The 21,524-nt window shown below is 39.9% G+C and overlaps 1 protein-coding gene and 1 long non-coding RNA gene across 18 annotated transcripts in view; both read left to right on the top strand.

Annotated features, from left to right (window-relative positions):
* The window catches only part of TSPAN4 (tetraspanin 4), a 415,828-nt gene that overhangs the window by 293,783 nt on the left and 100,521 nt on the right, over positions 1-21,524 (top strand). The window lies entirely within an intron of this gene.
* Positions 1-21,524, top strand: part of LOC147652520 (uncharacterized) — a 54,626-nt gene that overhangs the window by 4,396 nt on the left and 28,706 nt on the right. Inside the window, exons 1-2 of one of the 2 annotated variants that reach the window (XR_015288715.1) lie at positions 10,656-10,712; positions 10,795-10,844. The exons of the other annotated variant lie outside the window; for it this stretch is intronic. This is a non-coding gene — a long non-coding RNA (uncharacterized LOC147652520). Of the gene's footprint in view, positions 1-10,655; positions 10,713-10,794; positions 10,845-21,524 lie in introns of those variants that run through there. 2 annotated transcript variants of the gene reach the window in all.

The raw sequence follows: 21,524 nt of genomic DNA, 5'->3' as shown, positions 1-21,524 counted from the left end.
GCAGATGAGCTGCAGATAAGTCAGAGTAGCCAGTTTTCCCATTTTATAAATATTTGAGTAAAAACTCTGAGCTGCATAGTTTTGGTTTGACTGCTGGATTAGTTCACTTCTCTAGCTGGTTCATTTCCCACCCTTTGGATTGGAATGACACAGTTTATTTTTGGTGAATATTCCCTGTCTCAGAATAAAGACAAACAGGATGCTTTCATACTGCCATAAAATTGTGCATAAATACCATCAGTCTCCGTGTCTGTTTTTGTGCTAAAAAAAAAGGAATCTTAATAAAACTGCAAAGTGCTTTAAAATTAGGAAACACCAGAATTGGAGTAACTTGACATTTTCTGTGTTAAATGACTTATGGTAAAGATTTAGTAGTTGCATCCTCTAATGGTGGTGATCCTATCACATCTTACTGAGGAAGATGCTTCACTTTCATTGATTTTCTACCAATTTTGTTAATGGAGTAACTAAAGTATGAGTACCTTGGGGTTTTTAATGGAAACAGGAATAAGACACACATATTAAAATATGTTGCAAAGCTATTTACTAACAGGAAGGGTATTTCTGAAATGCTGAGATTCAAATTTTAGATTCCATTCCAAGCTTTGGAGGTCCATAGCTTTTTTTAGCATATATAAAAGTTTCTTTATCTCATCTTCTTAAATTTGGATACTTCTCTGCTTTCTGTTTGGACCATGTTCCTGTGCCATTTTTCCTACCCAGCCAGAGACTGAGGAGAAACAAGAAACTGTTTATGTTCTTTTGATGCTGAGGATGAGAGAGGAATCTGCATTTGTAGGAAAACCTTGGCTGCCCTCACACAGCCTTGGCTGCGGCCTGCTCAGAGGGGAAATGGAATTTTCAGCGAAGTCAGCTGCAGCAAATTTCAATAACTTTGCTAAGGAATGCTTGGCTTCAGTTCATCTGATGTCTTGTGAGTTGTTATTCTTCCTTGCCAAGTTGAACTTCCACACTGTATGTGTAGAGCTTCTTAAAGAAAATATTATTTTTCTTTGCTTTTTAAACATGAGCAAAACAGTATGAGTTTCTCTAACCTGCTCCTGGGAAATGGCTGAACTGTCAAGTCTGAAATTTTCCAGAATGGCATAATGGCTAGAGGCATGCTCCTGATATGGCAGAGTCTCTGGGATTTCAAGGGTTTTGGCACTAGAAACAGCCCTGTCCTGAGCAGGGCACCCTTTAAAAACATTTCAGCATCAGCTTGCTGCTGCTGACATTGTCTGTCAGAAATCAACTTGACAGGGCAAATTTTGTTTAGTTAAAGTTGTTACAGATGCTGCTGTATACCTTTCTAAATATGTAAGGCTAAATGGCACATTGGCCTTTTACAGGAAGCTGTCATTTTGACCTTAGTGGGTTCTTTATTCCCCAAGACATTTATTTGCCCAACAGAGCAGAGATCTTGCAGAGGACATAAGCAGTCAGTCTGAAATTAAAAAGTAGCTTCCTGACCAGAGTACACAATTCACAGAGAAATCAACAGATGTTATTAGATAAAGAATCTCCAAGTTAGAGAGGACAGTCATAACAATAATTTCACGTTTCCATCATCCTTTCATATATTTGTTCTACTTCCTGATTTCTCTATTGCAGTGTGCTTCTTTTCTAGAGATTCTCCTCTGTGTCTTTTCTGCATGAATTCTTCCGGCTTACCATTTACTGGAATCTGATAGTTCCTCCAGCTTCTAGAGTGACAATGCTTATTTTTAGCTTAGGATTTGTAAGCTGTTATTTTGGGGTTTTTTATCATATCAGTACTGATTCTCGTATGTGAGCTACAAAATTTACATCTTTTTTATAAAATACTCTTAAGGCTTTCCTTTCAAAGGAACTACTGGAGTGTAAGTGAGGAGTTAGGTTTGTGGGAGCATTCAGAAGGAGGAATTATTAATGATGAGTGTTCTTCAGGAAGACAGTCCATCTTTGTTCCTGTCTTCCCAACAGAGTCCTATGTATCTCTCTGTGTGGCGTTATTGCCCAAGAGTAAAGCGTGATGTTAAAGTTTTCTTCTACACATCTATGATTACATAGTTGTATTTTTAACATTTTGTGGAATGCATCAGAAAAGCAAAATAACAGTATAGGTTCATCCTGCTAGCCTTTAACCAGTTAATGAAGCAAATTGTAAGGTCAATAAAGCAGTTTCAATTGTAAATCCATTAAATTCAGCTGAGTAAAATATTCTTCTTTATAGCAATTACAGATCTTCCCCCAACTTTCATCTTTTCAATGAAAACCAAGATGGAAAAAGAATTTGTATGAACACCTATAAAGATACCTAATTTGTTCTATAAATGCATTTTGAAGTGCATTACTCTGAAGCTTCAATGGAGCACTGTCAAGTAAAGTCAAATTTAATTGTGTTCCACAGACAGGAATGGATTCACAGGAGGACAGATTGCTCATAAGATGTGCCTGCTGTGGTGGCCTTAGTGTTTACTCTGCTACATGTTTTTCTCACCTCAGCCTTTCTGAGCTTTTCCTAAGTGTAACACATTAATTCTGTGCAGGACTAATTTTTTTTACTCTTCAGGAGAGTTTTATCCTTGATAGCAGGTACAGGCATTTGCTGAAAGGTGATGATGCAAATTGCACATGTGTAGAGTGATAGCAACAAAAACACCTCTCCATTAAAAGGTGAAGTAGATTAATAAATTGGTAGTAACTTAATAAATTTAGTTAAATATAAGGAGCTATCTTGGGATATATATTGGGACATGTTGGCAGTTATTAGGTTAGTTTTTATTCTGTGTTCTGTAGAGCTGGTGGAGCTGGTGCGCTCTAGTGATGGGTGGGTTTTTTAGTATAGATCTTGTTTAGAATATGTGAAGTGCTTATAAATTGCTATTTGTCCATTTTGTCCAGTTTTGATTACTTTAACGACACTTTCTACAAGCAATTTACTTGCTTAGATTAACCCTTCTATTTATTTGGTTAATTAAATATGTTTTATTTGCAAATGTGTATGTCCAGAGATCACAAGTATGCCATTAAAATGAAGAAGGATGTTGGCAGTTGCATTTGGCTTTGACCTCACTTTCCAAGGTGATGAATAAACAGTCTATTTGAAAATGGAAACAGTGGAATTGCCTATTTCAAGTCATTCATTCTTCAGAAGAAGAGTTTCAGTCTTTAGACAAGCTGATAAATTCCTAATATCGTGAGGCAGTATAAAGGCCATCTCATCAGAGCCATGTTCGTAGTATGGCATCTTCTGCCTGCCTCTCTCTAATCCCCACTGCTGGTTAGAACTGCTCTAGTTTATAAGAAGCTTTGTTCCAAAATCTGTGCAGATTTTTGCACAGATTTTGTGCACACAGGAATTTTTTTGTGACACAGGAATGGGTCACAAATGAATGGGAGCAATGTGTGTCACACCAGTTGGAGTCCTTGGTTCTCAAACCACCGAGGTCTTTCCTGACTTACCTGGGGGATCACTAAATTCTGAACATGTAGGACCTATACCTGACACACCCATGCAACCTGACAACTTGACACAACTAAATTGGAGCAGAATAAAATCGATTCTATCCTACAACATAGTTACCTCAACATTTGTCCTTCCTCTCCTTCATCTGCCAGCATACTTTGTTCTCTGTTTCTCTCACCCAGCCCCTTTGGCAAGAAACACATCATCATTTCTGAATCACCATGACCTTGTCTGACTGATGAGGACAGAACAGCTTAATATTTTCTTCTCCTTGGTATGCTCCAGCCTAACATTTACTGAAAGCATAGCTCATGGGGGAGAAAACTGGGATGCTTCTATGGTGAGGAAATCTTGCTCTGATGGGGCTGCATCAGCACTTCTAGTGCATTAATATTTTTATTAGACTGTATAGCAAATACTGGAAGTAAATGCATTAGCATGGATCAGCATTTCTGAGCTATGGGTGTGTTTTATAGAGGCTATCAACAAGACAGTGCATTTGGAAGCTTTGTTGATCTGGATCAACAATTCAGTGTATTAGTGATTCATGCAAATGCTTAGGCCCTGTGGCCCAGGGAGAACAGAGATGTGTTGCTTTGTGTCACTAATTCAAGGATTATTAGCCTTTGACTTGAAGCTGAAGTACAGGATTTGATGGATATTGATTATCATGTGAAAACTTTCTTGTTGATGAATTTATTTCACAGTGAAAATGGGGGGGATGTGCATGGCAGTGAGTGATTATTTTTGCCTTTGAAATTTAATTTATTAAATCTTTTTGGAGGAAAGTAAAATTCAATTCTAATAGCAGCTATAAAAATCCACTCAGCTCTTAATGACTGTATATGACATGCTATCAAATGGAGGCAGAACCAAAAATTAAAAAAGAAATGTTTCCATTACATTGACACAGCAATATAGACCTGATGTAATCTCTAGTCTTCCATGTCTTGTCCTTGACCCTACTTTCTGGTCTTCTGGTTGTCCATTTGAAAGCACCTGAGGCAGCTCAGACCTTTCCTTCTGCTTGCTTTCTGAGCTTTTGGTCTCCCAACCTGTGGGTTTTCCGTATCTCTTTGGTCATCATCCCATTTGGATTGTAATTACATTGGAACTAGAAGAACACCAGCAGTGGAAACCAGAGGAACTTGGGTTTCGGTCTTGAAAAGGGAAAAAAAGTAACAAAGGAGCACAGTTAATGTGGGTGGAAGGAGGTACTGAAGTGAGGCAGGTAATTGTTAAGGTCCAAAACTGAGGGACAGGGCTCTTAAGTTTTGTTTGTCTAGGAGAGAGAAGATGCAGAAAGGAGCAAGGCCTCTGTAAACAACAGGGTATAGGGGAGGAGACAGAGGTGAATCCTGTCCAAAAAGAGACTGGTTTTAATTCATAGTATTTATTTATTTATTTATTATACAGTATAATTGTTTATGTCGTGTGACAAGTATATTACAAAGTATATATACAGTCTGTCTTTCCTCCATTACCAAGAAATGTGGTCATAGAGGAGGAGTGGGTACTTGAGACCAAGAGAAACTCACCATTTCTCTTTCCTGAGGTAAGAGATGTGATACACTCTTAAGGATACAGGGATGCACTGCACTGTTCTGCCTCTGGGCATGAACATGAAGGCCCCAGTAATGGGGACATTTTTGTTCATATCCAAAATTATTTACTGATTTTTAAGAAGTGCAGCATTTTTTTCTGTTTTTCCTAATGGCTTTGACATATTCAGTCCCTGTGAGCATCACAGTGACAGAATGTGGTGTGAAAGAGAATAAAGGCCACTGAGAGTGTCGGCTAAAGATCCCTCACTCTTTGCATACTCAGATGAAAGAGGATGCACCTGCAATTTCAGTATAGATTTTCAGCACAGGAGAAAAAGTAGAGGAAATAATTTCCATTTAATTATTTTCCTCCTTCTTCAGTCAGTTCTAAAGGTGACATTGCTGTATTCCATGAATTCTTCAGAATTGCAACAGTTTCACCTAAACCCCATTTCACCTTGATTTAAAGTTGTGGCAGTGTCAGAGGACATCAGTATGAGTTGTAATTTAAACATGCTCACATTGTCTGCTCTGGCTCCTTTTATCAACTCTATTACTTAATACCTGCCTATTACATTATTTCTACCCTTCCTTTCAGCACACAGGTGAAAAACCAGAATAAGCTGCCTTGTACTTTGTCCATATTCTGGTAGCATAAGCAAGTGCATGAGTTTTACATTCTTTTAAAACTTCTAAGTTCGTATCATACAAGGGAAATGAAAATGTGTCAATGCTGTAAAGACAACTGGGCAGTCAGGTTGAAGTGGCTCCATGAGTATTGCTGATTCTGTTAATAATCTGATCCTGCTGGGTACAGATTACCTTTGTGGGTAATGACCTGAAGAGGTGCCTAGCAGAGGTTACTGGCTGAGGATCTGGGAAGTGCTCTCTCAGGTGCCCATTCTGGGACACAGAAATTTAGATGTTTTGCTGGAACAACAAACTTTATGGAAAACAGAGAGCTGATCTGATGGTCTTGGCTCTAAAGCAGCTGTCATCTGCCTGTGCTTTTTTCATGTCACCAGTCAGATTAAGCAGCAGAAATGGCAGTAGCAGCAGCAAAACTGTCACTCAGTCTATTTATTTCTCTTGAGCTCCTTTTACTGTACTTTTGGGATATCATTTTCAGATACATATTGGATATCCAGAGAAAGATATTCAGAAACAGCATGTTGTTGGCATGATGTTCAAAGCCATAGAATGAACTCATGCACTTGCTCCCAGGTGTCTGTATGAGCACATTGCCTGCCTCTGTGTTATTAAATCCTGAACAAAATCAAGAATGTTGTTCTCTGCTTGTGCTTTGCCGCCCCATGGAAGAGTCTGGTTGCAATGTTTATGTTTTTAATGTGCTCGCAGATTGCTCCTGCAGACTGAGGGATTCTGTGTACCCCTCCCTCCGGTGGGTCACTTTTGTTTGGACACCTCTGCAAGCAGAGAGATTGGGCAAGCAGGACACATGCAATTTAAGGGTACCCAGTGGTAATTCATTGCCTAATGCATATAGTAGTAAACTAGGATAAAAGTGCTGCTATGGTATCAATATGCCCTCCATTGCAGATGCAGAAACTTAACGGGTGGTGGGTTAATTGGCTGATTGGCATCAATCAGCTGGGAAAGGGCTCTCTACTGCTCAAGCTAATTCAGTGTGCTAAATTGCTGTCTTCTAATTCTCCATTTTTCTTCCTAGGGCTTTAGAGCTTCTTTTGTCACTGTTTTTGTCTTGAACCACTTACTGAAGCCGTCTGAATAGTTTAATTTCTGACTGCATTTTTTTCTTGCTTGTCTTTAGCTTACGGATTGTCTCACGGCTCAATAGCCATTTTTGTACAACAAAGCTGAGTCAGATTCTCATGGCTGTTCTGCAGCATGCCAGGTGTCAGACAACTGAACCCCAGGGATGTGGTTGGTCTTTGGGGAAATGCCAATAATTGTCTATGATGGTGCAACTTCTCTTTGGAAAGGGGATACACAAGTGGGGTAGGACAGATTTTCTTCCTGGCTTAATTTTAATGTTTTGGTAGAATGGAGGTAAAACTCTCTTCTGAAATCAGGGATGTGGATGAAGTAAGCTTTTGGTGTTATTCCTGTCTGTGCAAAACACAGCTTCTGCTTTCCCACTTAAGAAAATGTTCTGTGTACTTCCTACTGCTATCTGAAAGCATTGGAATGTTATAAATGTCCCTTTTTTGGGTGGGTGTGGGTGTTTGTTTTAGTATTTTTTGTTTTGTTTGTTTTTCCCCATATGATCTGTTTGGCAATATTTGGGTAATAGAGTGTTCTTTTAGTCATTGAGGTTATTTCCTGGTAGGTGTGTTCTTGTTCTAAGTGAACGAAATCATCAAACCTCTGTTGGTCTGTGTGGGAGATCTGGGCTCAGTCTCCAGAAGGAACGAACAGGTGGAGATATAAATAGCATGAATATTAATGAAGAGAATGAAAGAGTAAAGTTTAGCAGAGCATGGACATACATACAAAAGGGGTCCTTTAAAGTGTGCCTATAGCAGTGGGACTGGAGTGAGTCTTTGAGCATCTCAGCAGGAATCCACTAGAAGTGCTCAAAGACTTGAAAAGGGAAAAACACTTGAGGTCCTGTGCTTGCAGGAGAGAATCTGTCCTGTGTGAAAAGTCTGAGTGAAGGGCTTCCAAATACAGAAATCAGAATCAAACCTTACTTGTGTCTTCTGGGTTTTGCCTCTCATATCTGTATTTTAGGAATGAAAAGAATACAATAGCTTTTGATGCTGGAGGTGACCCTGGATACTTAAGCTCTTTAGCATTCCAGTTTGTCTTTGCCGTCACCCACACCTTGAAATGAATCTTCTAGATTCATTTTTTATTGAAGCAGGATTTGTATCTTTTGAGCCAGGATTCCATGAAATCCATGGGCAGGTGCCCATCTTTTCATGTGTTTTCTTTTTAGTCCCTGTGCTGTGACAGCGATGAGCGTAGCCTGCTCTTCCACAGTCTGTAAATGTCAGCTTTGCAAAGGCAGCACTCTGGGGTCTCCACAAGTGAGAGCATTCCTGACTGTGATTAACTTAGGGGAAATGTTCCCAGTAAGTCACAAGGGAAATGATGACAATGAATCATCATCGAATCCCAGAATGGTTTGAGTTGGAAGGGAGGTTGAAAATCCTCTTGTTCCAAACCCCCTGCTGTGGGCAGGGGTACCTTCCACTAGACCAGTGTACTCAGAGACCACCCCCCATTCAACCTGACCTTGAATGCTTCTAGTGATAGGGCTTTCTTGTAGGCTTCCTTTAGATAACCTTTAGATATAGAAGGGGCTTTGAGGTCTCCCTGGAGCCTTTTTGTTCCCAGACTGAACAACCCCAGCTCTCTCAGCCTGTCCTCATAGGAGAGCTTCTGGTCATCTTCAAGTCTCTCCTCTCAACCCACTTGAACAGGTCCATGTCTTTCCTGTGCTAGTGTTCCAGAGCTGGATGTAATACTGCTGGTAGGGTCTCACCAGAGTGGAGTAGAGGGGGAGAATCACCTCTCTCAACCTGCTGGCCGTGCTTCTCTTGATGCAGTCCAGGATATGATTAGCTCTTTGGGCTGCAAGTGCATATTGCTGGGTCTCATCCTCCAGCATCCCCAGTTCTCCTCAAGATTGCTCTCAATCCATTCTCTGCCAAGTCTGTGTTTGTGTTTGGGATTATCCCAACCCAAGTGCAGGACCATGCACTTGGCTTTGTTGATTTTCATAAGGTTCTCTTGGGCCCATGTCTCCAGCCTTTCCAGGCCCTTCTGGATGGCATCGCTTCCCTCCAGTGAGTTGACTGTACCTCACAGCTTGGTGTGTCTGCAATCTTGCTGAGGGTACTCTCAATCCCACTGCTTACATTGCTGACAAAGATATTGAACATCACGACGGTGTGACAGCTCTAGGACGTGTGTGTGAAAGAGGCACCGAGATCCTGAATGAAAAATAAAAATAGGACCTTTAATTGGTACTGCCTGGTTTTGGCTGCACTTAACCCATCTGTGACAGCTTTGAGCTGATTGTTTGGCTTGGTGTGAATCATAATGCTGTAGCCAAGAGCCTGAAGCTCATGGACACGTGTAGGCACAAACATACACTTGTGCACACACAGAGGGTAATTACTGTGAGATGATTTTATATGGGTAGGCAGGAGTTAATCATGGTGGATATACATGATTACAAGACTCAGCTTTCTCACATTCATAAGGCCAGACAGTGTGAACAATCCTGCAGGTAGACCAGAAAGGTTACAGGGTTTCATATTACAGACTGTGAGTATGGCTTAGGAGAGGAAAGGGACTGTCAGCCCAAAGAAGCAGATACATCTCTTGGGTTTTTGTGACTGGTATATCAGATCTGAGTAACTGCTCCTTGATCTTCCTACACACTTTGTTAATACAGAGAACAAATAAAGTACCCAAAAGGAGGTGGATAAGTTGAATTGTGAAACAGTGATTCTATTCAGCCCAGTCTGTTGTCTTTTTTTTTTTATACTGTCTGTATAGTAAATTGAGTGTTTTTTCATGAGCAAGAGCACTAAAGAAAAAATTATATAATAAATATCATGGTAAATCATCTTGTACTCAGATGCTCAATCAAGATTCCTTATATTAAGCTCAAAGTCCAGGCAGATTGAGGAGTTGGTTTTCTCAGGACATTAAACTGTGCTCCTAGCAGTGAGCAGCAGAGATGAGAACTGTATTAATACATTAAAATACATTAATACATTAAAATACGATTTTAATTAATTAATGATTCTAACTGGCAAGCTATGCATTGTGCAAGGGCCATAGGCAAAAAAACTATCCCCCGAGGCCCTTGCAAATTTCCGTTTCAATATCACATCAAATAATCTGCATGCTTCTGGGCAGCCAAGTAATGCTCACCAGCCAGCCCTCTAGAGGACTCCACTGCAGGAGAGGGAGGACTCTCCTGCAGAGCACAACAGTGACTCTCCATACAGTGCCCACAGCTCCGACTGCAGCTGTTCTGATGCCTCAGACTAGCAAGAAATATCAGCCTAGGAAAAGCCACAGTGTGCCTGGTCAAACATGCATAGATGGAAAAATCTTTCCTGCTTCCCTCCACTGGGCATCCAAAGCTGTGTAGTAAGTTTTGACTTCACCCATGCAGCAAATAGAGAAGTACAAGATCAGGAGATAGAGTAAATGTGGTCCACTTTTGGGAGAGTCAGAGTCAGGAGGGTTCTCTTGGAACACTCAGACCAGTTTCTTTCTTCTTTCCCAGCTGTCTAGACCATAAAATCTCTTCTAGAAGCAGCATTAAAATACACGTTTTAAAGTCTTCAGATCCAGGCAAGTCTATCATCTCTTTTGGTAACCAGTTTTGATACTTAATTATACTTTCCCTAAGAAATTTTCCCTTGAGCTTCAATCTGTCTCACATTAACTTTCAGTCAGTTGATCATGCTATGCTATTGACAGTAGGATTAGAAAGGCTACATTATCTGATCTCTTTTCTGTGAAAAAAGTGCTTCATGTTGTTCACATCAACTCCAGGTTTACTCCTTAGTACACTAAATTCATCAAAAGTTCCTTAGTCCTTGCATTGTCAAGATGGTTTTGCCTGTTCCTGGGCAGTTCTGTGATCCTCCTTTGTACTTGCTTTATGATGCCCACAGCCACATTGTTATGTATAGGTCAGAAACACCAGTCTAGTAATGTTCTTTCCAGTGCTGTGTACACAGGGCCAGGAATTGCTTCCCTGGGTATTGTTAGGACTGAAGTTACCCTTTTTATAAGCTTGCTATTCTCACATGTTGTTGGCTAATAATTATCTATTAAAATCAGCAGGTTTTTTTCTTAGTTACTCTTCCTGCAGAGAGTCTCTCCTGATGCAGGTATGGTTGTATTTGTTGTTCCCATATGCACAGTGTTCCTCGAGGTCATGCTGAATTAAGTTAGCAGGAACTCATGATTCTCTGCAATCTGGGCAAAGTTACTGGCCCAAGAAGGCAGCCTGTGCTGAGCTAAGAGTGAGGCTCAAAGAGCTGTCTGCTTTCCTCTGTGCAGAGGAAAGGCTTCTTAGCAGCTGGCCTAGATGAGGCTTAACTGGTTGTCCTCTGTTTCTTCTGTGATAAATGTAGAGATTAAAGGATAGAAAAACAAAGCAACACACATCATAAGTCAATAAAGAGAAACTGCACTTGAATGATGCTTGGTAAGGCTATCTTCCAGGATATATATGTACCCTTTCAAAAAATAGATTAAATAATGGGAAAATAGTTGGGATGAAAAGTCAAACTAATTTGCAAATCAAATATTTAAAGATTTAACAGGTAGGAAAATTAATCTCTGCTCAAATTGTCTTACCTAAAGCTGTAAGCATCATTTATGCAATGATGACACATGGGTGGAATCACTGATGAAGAAGAGATTTGCCAGATTTAATGTAAATACTGAGCAAAAAAAAAATTCTCTGCTAAGAATTTTTTGATGTGCTCATTATGTTACAATAAGATAGAATGTGACCACAGTGTAGTGTAAAGCACTGGCTGGCTGAGCTAGATCATACTTATCAGAATTTTTAATCAGGGAACAGGAGGCATACATAGGTTTTGCCAACCCCCCCATATTCTCATGTATTTACCATGCCATCCAGTGTTTGTGGGTTTCTAAACAATTGTGGGAAACTGTAGGATAGTGCTTTTGTGAATCTAGTGATGATGTTTCTTACATTATTACCTAGAAAAATACACTTCACTTTTTTTGAAAGTGGCCATCATATAAGAAGTTGATAGGTGAAACCCACCAGTGTAGTAGACATGGGAATTTTGGTTCACTGTCTTAACTCACCCTCTCTCTGCTCATGCACTGTGCCAGAGTCTTCAATTAGGTGGTGACATTCTGTTTTGTTCCTCGTACATCAGACATTTGTAGGACTCTGCAGGGATTGAGTCTGATCTTGGTAGAGCTCTTACCTTGTTTGGAAGCTACACAGTGAATGTGGCCAGGGATTGCTGACAGGCAGTGGATGTCAAATGTGCAATGCCAAAATACTCTGACTACAGGCTGCACATACTTAATTATGCAGGTAGATGGTAACATGTGTGTTAGGCCAGATTTGCATAAATGCTGAGCATTCCCAGCTGCAAGCATGAGGCTTGGATCCATGCTCTGCACATCTTATGGTACATGTGTGGTGCCATAAAAACAGTAAGTACTTTGGAAATATCACACTCCAGGGGACTCAAGTTTGTTCCTTAAGTGTGGAGTTTTAGCTGCTTCAGCTTTACTCATGGCTAGCTTTAGTTTTGTGTCTGCCAGAAAAAGACTGTAATAATGCCAAATGATTTAAGAATATTAAGACAAAACAACAAATTTTCTGATGCTAGCTAGTGTAAAAAATAAAGGCTGATAGCGTAATGCAGTTGCTTAGGGTTTATGGATGTACAGAAACAAGATATGGTGCAATGAACTAAATGTTGAGGTTGAGAAGAACTACCAAGTAACTATAGAGTCACAAATGAGCTATAATTCCTAGAGAAACGTGGGGTTTTTGCAGTGCATCCCAGTGCATGTGCACTGCAGAGGAATCTGAAGTGCAACAGACAACTTGTTATTGTCTGGCATTGCAGTCCTAGCTCTGATGTGCTGGAGGGCTTTCTGGTTTGTTTTTCAGATTTAATACAAATATGTCACTGAACTTCACCAGCTATTTGTTTGATGGGAAGTGAAGACATCTGAGCCATTAATGCCTGAGGCAGGCCAGGTGTGGCTGTGGAAGGAGGTCCTTCTCTGTGAGCCTAATGAGTCATTCAGGGAGATGACTGTACACTGTGTCACTACATCACTGCTGACGCCTGATGGAATTCATAATACTATTTATATCAATAAGATTAGCAGCAGATAGTTTCAGTGTTATTAATGGTATAATTAGCAGCTATGAATTTGTATCAGTGGTGTGTAGTGCCTTCTACATTAGCATGCCCTAAAAGCTATCACTGATAGTAAGGAAATGTCAGGTGCCGAGTCAATGAAATGCCTGCTTGCACATAATTGTAATTTAAGCAGCCACATTTACCTTGGTGAGTGTAATCTTTTCTCTCTCTAGGGCTTACCATAATAGCCATGGAGAGCAAAAACAGTACTAGAAAGTGGAAGCATCTAGCCAAGCTCCAGAGGTCGTGCAGGTGTTCTCAATGCATCTTACCCACTATTATCAATTTTACCTGTTCTTGAATATTTACAGTAATGGTTCCTAGCCAACATCCCTGGAGGAGCTGTTCACTTACCAGTTATTTTTTCCTTACACTGCCAACTTACCTACCAATTTCTTTCATTTATACATTTATGTTATTGCCTTGAAGATATTTATAGATTGTGGTTGTCTTTCCCATGAGTCATCTCTTTTCTAGACTATTAGTTCCTCTGGCATTTTCTGTATGTTTGACCTGTTTTTCTAATTTTCTGGGTCACTGATGGAGAAGGGGAGCTGCCAACAGTTCATAAATAGGGTGTGGGTCAAAGGAGAAAAGCCTGCATCAGAATTCATACCTGAACTTTCTATCCCAAACCTTTTTTTTAAGTCCCTGCTGAAATTATTGTAAATTTAACTTGGTGTCTGCTGGTTCACACTCCTGGTTCTCAATATAGTAAAGTCAAACATTAGATGAACCTCAGTCATTTAAGTTCATGTGTATTGAAATAGTTGTCCACAGCCATATTGAATTAAATTAAATGGTGTACTGAAGATAAACGACTGTAAAATTAGCTCATCAGCTGCTCAGGACTCTTAATTCAAGAGTTAACTTTGAACATCTGCCTGTTGGGATGAGAGTGTTTTGTACTTTGCAGCAATAATGTAGCATAGCTGGCAGGGACCAGATCAAGCTTCTTACTACTTAGCTTGTATGCCAACTGCAGTGGATCTCAGCACAGTTGAATTTGTCTAGAGTGCAGGTACACTGAACATACACATATGTACACACACATTACACTACAGCTGACTTGATGTTAGCACTGAATGTTTTGCTGAAAATAAACTCTAGCTATTCTATATAAATAAAATGTGCAGAGGAGAGGGTAAGCTCTAGTTGCCTTGTAAAACTCAAATTTTAAGGGCATATTTTAATGTTTCAGGATATAGTAATTTACTCTGGCATCCTGTCATTGTGTCTTCACTGTATGCATTCACTATGTTCCAAATAAGATCAAAGAAAAGCAAATCCCTATCATCCTTCAGTTAAACAAATATTTAATTTGAAAAGAATAGGACAAACAGTGCATTAAGCATGTCATTCAGCCTGAATCTGATGACCTGACCTAGTTCCTTGTTTGTACAAAGTTCTACTTACGGAGCATCCTAAATTACAAATATTCTTCACTTGAGAAAACTCTTCAGCACAGTGTCATGCTAAGTACAACAAAGTAATAGAGCTCATATGAGATGAAAGTGTCTTCAGGGACTCATAGAACAATGTCTGCCATAACATTGATGTATTTTATAGACTCCTTGCCCTTCCTTTAGTTCTAATCTGCTCTTGAAAATAGCTTGCAGGAAGTTCAAGTGTTTGTGTACCAGCCAAGTTACAACCTCTATTTACAGCTGGCTCTTTCAAAATGCTTGCTTCAGCTCATGCATCTTTATCTTAGAAGATTCTCCAAGTGATATTTTCTTCATATTTATAGCAGAATATAAAGTAACTTTTCCAGCTGTGGCTGTATAAAATACTTCATGTGTGGTAGAAAAGCTGTCTCACTTGTGCAATAATCGGCATTAGGCATTACAGAGTGTCATAATCCTGGTACTTGCAGTGTCTCTCAAGCAGCAACAGCCATTGCTGTCAAAACCATTCTGACTCCACAATATGTACGTAGAAAACCAAATGGCTGGTAACTGCCCCATAAATTTTATGTTGATTGTCTTTATGTTACCGTTTAACATAAAGGGAAAAGCTCAAAACACTGGAATGAACAGTTTTGTTATGTTCTAACACTTAGTAGAGCATCAATATTGTTTCCAGAAAAGCTTTTACTTCAGTCTGGTGTCCTGTAGAAGTCAGACCTAGTCTGGATTTTAGCTTGCTAAAAAGGTCTGTATAGACCTTACAATTGAAATTTCTTAACAACTGGTGGAAGAGAGAGGAAAGAGCCCAGTGAGGGCAATGTCAGTGTAGCAATGCTGTTTGTGAATTACTGAGGGGACCTTTGGGGATCATCAGTAGGGAGTAAAGAGAAGTGCTTGATTGAACAGCAGTGTAACTGGAGAAACTTTCTATTCTTTAATCAATGTATGAGCAATGTCCACTTTCACATAGGTGAGATAGTAAAATATGGAGCCAAGAAATCCAAACTGCATCACCAGAATGCTTCCATAAATAACGGAACGTATTGCAAAGAACAATAGCTTTAGAGTCTCCTGAAAAATCTAGTAATAGGGTTTACTTTTAACTGAAGCATTGATCTTCATTACTTTAGGGATGAATTGTCACAGCCTAAAAGTACATGTAAGCATGCAATGTGTACAAGTATAATGAGAGATACCAAACATACATCAAAAACAAGTATTGTATCCACCCTCTAGACCTCACCTGTTGTCTGTTAACTTCTTTTGTCCATTAATGCTGTTTGTGTCCTGATTATGGGTGCAACCTCATAGTGATTCTTACATAGGTTAGGATCAGTGAGTAAGAAAACTCCATGGAAAAACTGCTCGCACCACCAAAAAAAATTACAACAAGCTTCCAATTGCTTCTACTGCTCTCTGAGAGAGAGTAACATCATAAAGTGTACCCTGCTTCTGTGAATGTTATTCATAGAAAAATATCACAACTCTTCACACTGTGTTATATTCTGTATATGAAAACATACATATTTTAATTTCGATTTTTTCCCCCTTCCTCCATCAAAGGAAAACTAGATTTTTGACAGCCTCTTCTTTTTACCTGCTTATTAAAATATTTTAGCAAACTTGAACACTGTTGTAAACAAACTCATTTAAGCCTGTCTTCCCCTGATAAGGATTAACACAAGCCAGACATTCTTCCTCTGTTTGCATCTTCCTAAGAAAGTCATCTTTGTGGCAGACCTGTAAACCAGTGATTCAGGCTGCACTGTGCTGTGTCTCCCACTGCATTCTCTAGGATTCAAGTCTGTGAACCCACTCCTGTTTCTGCAGAACTATATAGAGCCTTTATATTTTTCAAGAACAAAGTGGATCTATCAGCAGCCCAAGCCAATAGAAAAAAAAATAGTATTTGAACAAATTAATCCAAGCAGAGCATAATTATCTGGAAGGCCGTGCAAATCCAGGGACCTGAAGTTAGGTATGTATGTATGTATGTATTTATGTGTCTGTCTATCTGTCTGTCTGTCTCTGCAGAAACAGTCACAGGTGGCTGCCCTCTGAATGAGCTGAAACTGTTGAATAGCAGTGTGCAGGCTGTGGAAGTTGGGGCTCTTCAGCCTGAAGAAGATAAGGTTGTGTGGAGACCTCACAGCAGTGTTCCAGTATCTGAAGGGGGCCTGCAAGGAAGCTGGAGAGGGATTCTTTGTTAGGAACTAACAAAGTAGTAATAGGACAATGAGTAATGGTTAAAACTGAAAGAGGGGAAATTTAGGCTAGGCAAGGTTGGTAAGGCACTGGAACAGGTTTCCCAGAGAAGTTTTGGATGCCCCGTCCTTGGCAATGCTCCAGTTGGATAAGGCATTGAGCAACCTCTTCTAGTGGGAAGTATCCCTGCACATGGCAGGGGGGATGGAGCTGAATGATATTTAAGGTCCATTCCAACCTTTAACATTCTGTGATTATTGCAGTCAATCACTGACCTTGTCAGTTCTGCAAAGGCATTGAGGATGCAGGATAGGAGTGGGTGCAAAGGCTGGTAGGGAATACCTGGGCATCTGACAGTACCTGGGCATCTCTTGCTCATTAAAATGTGAAAAAGTGGCTTAAGCACATAAACTAAGCCTTGATGTTAGTCACCTGTTGTGTTCCCATACTGTGGTGCAAGTTCCAGTATCCCTCAGCAGCAGCTGAGGCAAAGTTCAGAAACACTCTGGACGTAGAGCACAAACAGTGAGGTGGGCTGAGTCATCTTTCTGCTATCAGTGATGTAGCAGATTGGCCACTCCAGGAAGCTAGAGCTCCTCCATCACTCCTGTTGTCATGGAAAACAAGACTGCTGAGTAAGAATATGGATAAGGAGAAGGCAAGGAAATAGCCAGGAAATTTTACCAAGTGCAGTTCATTCTGTGTTGCTTGATCCTAGCAGTGCAATGGCCTGTAATGCCCACCCAGAAGTTAAATGTGAGCAAGAAAACTGCACTGTATTTGTATGCTGGCAGACCCACATGTCTTCAGTAGCAACCTTTCCTTTTCTTTTTTTTTTTTTTTTTTTTAATCTTAAGGAATAAGGTCACTAGGAGCCTTCTCCAAGGTGCTTTTGCGGAGCTTTTCAATACTTTGAAGTCTCTAATAGGCTCTTCAAGCCACTCTAGAGATGCATCAGTGGAAGTACAAAACCACTAAAATAAGGGGGAAAAAACCTGGATGTAATTAGAAGTTGTAGTGAGAAGGTAACAGGCCTACATTGCATTCTGTACATAATTGCTTTTATCTAGAGCAGACATCCTCTTAGGAAATGGAGATTCCAGAGATAAATTGTGTAGGACAGGCTGAAGCAAAGGTTTTCTTGCTGTTTTGCACTTTCAAGAAGTGTAATAAGTTGTTGATCTGAGAGAGAGTGAAATGGTTAGAACCAAACTTTCAAAACTTAATTCATACATTTTGACCACTGCTTTCTTTTGGTGCAGTAGAACAGCAGCTTCTCTGGAGTGAGCTGCAGAGAGCAAGTCAAAACAGCCTAGAAGCCTCATGCATAGACTAAGGGACAAGGAGCATGGAGGCCACCAAAGAGAAGCACTGCTAAGCAGTATTCTGAAACATGGCCCTTGAGAAATGCCAGGAAGATTCCTTACTCACTGCTGACAGCAGAAGGCATAAATTGAGGCATGAAAGCCTCTTTGTTCACTGAACAGATGGAAATGTTTGGCCACTTTGTGGATTTCTTCTTGCAGTCTGGACTGGAATTACCCTTGTTTTTGTACCATCCAGCATTAATGTTTCCCAGGGTTGCCCCTTAAACAAAGCAAAAATACTCTACAGCATATTAACAGCATGAGCATATCACAGTAAATGGTTTTATACATAATACAACATGGTCATTAGCCAGCTGTGCACATAAAACACCAAGTGGAGGCAGCAGGATGTAAACCGGGTTCTTCAGCTCCAAAGGCATTAGGCACAGAGGGCTAACGGAGCTCTCCCAGCCCTTGTGTTGCAATGGATAGTGCTTTTCCATCTGCAGTAGTCATCCTTCTCCAGGGTGTTTTACAACACTGCAAAATGCCTGTAAGCCATGGGCTAGCTTGGTGAGAACAAACTAATTACACAGCAGGCAATAACTCCTCTGTGATAATCATAGATCTGTTGGCCATGATAAGTTTTAAGCCTTCCTAAATTACTGCCAGTCAGATTTGGACAGGTTTATATCTTGTGATGTACCACAGTTAGAAACATCTCACACTGGCCTAGCCTAAAGTCTGAACCTACCTGCTCATCATATTACTGTATTTCTATATAATTAGAGAAAGAGAAAATATTTGACAACATAGCATAGAAGGTTTTTATTAGCAAAAGTTTATGGCCACAAGTTTTATTGGCTAAAGTTTTATATCCACACCAAGTTTCGTATGTCATCCTTAACAAGGGCAAATAAAACTTGTATATTGTGCCACATACACTGTCATGTATTCAGAACATGCCTCAGGACCATTTCTGTTTTAGTGTCTGCATTGCCTCTTTGACGGTAAAACCACAAAGAGGTGGGCCTGATGGTCCTGAAAGCTCCTCCGGTGAAAACCAGAGTAAGACACTGATGTGGGCTCCCTATTCTCTTTGCTGCCAAGTATTTGGTATGTCTAGGAGGTCTAGTCCTACATACTAGGACTAGTATATGCCATGGTGGCTGGCTGGTTTCTGAAAAGTGAAATTGTATTTTCTGTTGTCCAATAGGAGGATGGAACTAGGCAAGTAGAGAAGTTGATGATATTTGATAGACAGATTTTTCAGCACTATTTTGTCTTTAGTTATTTATTTGTATTTATTTAGTTAATTGTTTGTATTTAGTTAGTTATTGCTTACAGTTGAATCACAAAGAGTCAAGGAGATTTGTTGTTGTTGTTGTTGTAAGCTCAGTGTAAATTCAGGGAGCAGTTAAATAGCATGAGGAGATTAACATCTTTTCAGGGGCAAAAAACATTTCCTGATAAAAACCTGTAAGTAATCAAGAGTGCATCAGTTTTCTATAAGGCCTAACCTTAGCTACTGTGAAGGAAATGAAACAAAGGCTTTTGTGCTTCTTTCTTCTAAGGAATACAAGTGATTTACCTTTCCCAATTTACACTGTCAAGAGTTTGTGCAGTGCAAGTGAGAGAGGAGAATTTCAGATTTCTGGAACATTTGAATCCTAGATTTCACCCTAGTGTGAAACAAAGATGGAGTTTCCTAACCCTGTGCTATGCAAGTGCACTTGCTTTCACACCTGAACTGCAGTGGAGTTGAGCTGGGTGGAGTATTTATTTCAAGCAAATACCTCTCTGTCTTGAGAGGAGAAAAAACCCCCTTGGAACTGCAGTTTCATATCAGTCTCTGAGATACCTATGCTGTATGAGATCACTGTAAGAGGGAGAAGAAAAAGCAGGAGCTGGGTCAGAGAGAGAGATTCAGCAAACATCAGCAAGCTGCAAAGTGTTCATTTTAGTGCTGCAGTTGTTTGCCTCTGCAACATTTCAAGGACACACATCAGAAAATCTTGATAGGGAAAAATCCTTTTAAAAGGGGGAATTCTGTGGTGGCAGCTTCATTTGGAAGAAAGAGACAATGCAGTATTTCTTTTGTAGAAGAGAAAAAAAGCAGATTTGATAAACTCTTCCTATATTTTCTCTGCTACTATTACATTACCTTATATAAAGCACTCCCATTTAGTGTTGTCTCCTATTAATATGTGCCTAAAAACCCTGTAGGAGCCTGAGATGGAGTTTACTGTGTGTACACTGTATTTTTGTATCAGTTCTCTCTTCCCTTAAAAAGATACTAACAAAAGTGAGCAGCTTTACAGTAAGAAAGCTGTAGTGCTTTCTCATTGTAATGGCAATAAAGGAAAAGCATTCAAGAAGAGTAAAACAAATAGTCTTTTTAATTTAAAGGGTAGTGAATACATTCCCCTTTATCAATGATAAAAGGTACTGCTTAGAGAGGTTTTCTAGTTGAATGGAATGTTTCCAAAGGACATGAATATGACTAAGTTGTAACCTAGTGTTCCCTGAAAACTTTCAGCCCACAGGGTTTTCATTATTCCTTCTGTTTTGTCCTATAATACCTCTCCTTTTCTTAAAATCTATGGACTGTTAAGTTTTTATATAACAGTGTTCCTTCAAAGCCTGAAATCTTCTGACTAACCAAATATTTGTGGCAGAACCATTTAATTTCAAAGGACTTGTACACAGTGTCATAATTCAGCCCTGGTTCACTTGGGTTTTGGCTGAGACAAGGACTTTTCTTAAAGCACCAAGTGATATGAACTTTGCTTCCCCCAGTCGTGCTCTTTTCAGGTATTTGTTCTGATGCTGTCACCTCTGTGTTAGCTGGTGAGTGTTGAAATAGAGCAGAAATAATGTGGTGCTTTAATGTGGCAACTTTACATATAAATAACTCACAATTGGAGAGGTTACTACCTGACATTATGCATTCAGTTGTATTTTAAGTATATGCTCTTGGACATTTTTCCACAGCAGTTCTGATGGGAGTGGGGTAACGGTACTTTTTTTGTTTTATTTTTCCTGCAGATATGAAATTTACACAATGGAACTACTATAAAGAGTAGTTTTTCAAATACCAGAGCTACACAGTCTTGGGTTTGCTTGCACTTCTGGGAAGGGAGTTGCAGATCTGCAGATTTTGTAGTCCTCGGGGCAAAGACTCCAAAACATTTGATTTGTGTTGTGAAGAGTGCAGTCTTTGCTATTGATCTTGGTGCAATGTCCTTGCTGGTAAACCAAGAGAGTATAAAACCCCTGCTCTCTTAAAGAAGGCAGTGGGTTAGGTTAGGTCTGCTTAGGATCATTGGATGATAATTCACAATCAATTGTCTTGTAAACCCCTTGTAGCAGAGTACAGCCATTAGCTTTCTACTGCTAAACTGGTTAATCATAGATGAGTAAGAATCTGGGCAAGTGAGCTTCCAGAGGACACCAACATCCTGTTTTATGCTGCTACAGACTTCTCCTGATGCTTGAGAGGGAGCAAAGACTCCTTTTAGAGCAGCAGCGGAATCAGCTGCTTTATCTGTAAATTCTGGGACTTCTCCTGTTCAAACTTTGTCTATGCCCCATCACAGTATTACATTTTTCTGTATTACATTTGCCTGGGCAGCTACTACAGTGTGCAGTAGCTGTCTCCATCCTGCTGTTCATCCATGTCAACATAACCAACCTTATCCTCAAACCTAATTCTGCCT

Source organism: Cyanistes caeruleus, chromosome 6 (genome assembly GCF_971803275.1).
Source record: "Cyanistes caeruleus chromosome 6, bCyaCae1.hap1.1, whole genome shotgun sequence".
Taxonomy (NCBI): Eukaryota; Metazoa; Chordata; class Aves; order Passeriformes; family Paridae; genus Cyanistes; species Cyanistes caeruleus.
The sequence above is the reverse complement of the archived record's forward strand: the minus strand, read 5'-3'. Positions and strand labels throughout refer to the sequence as shown.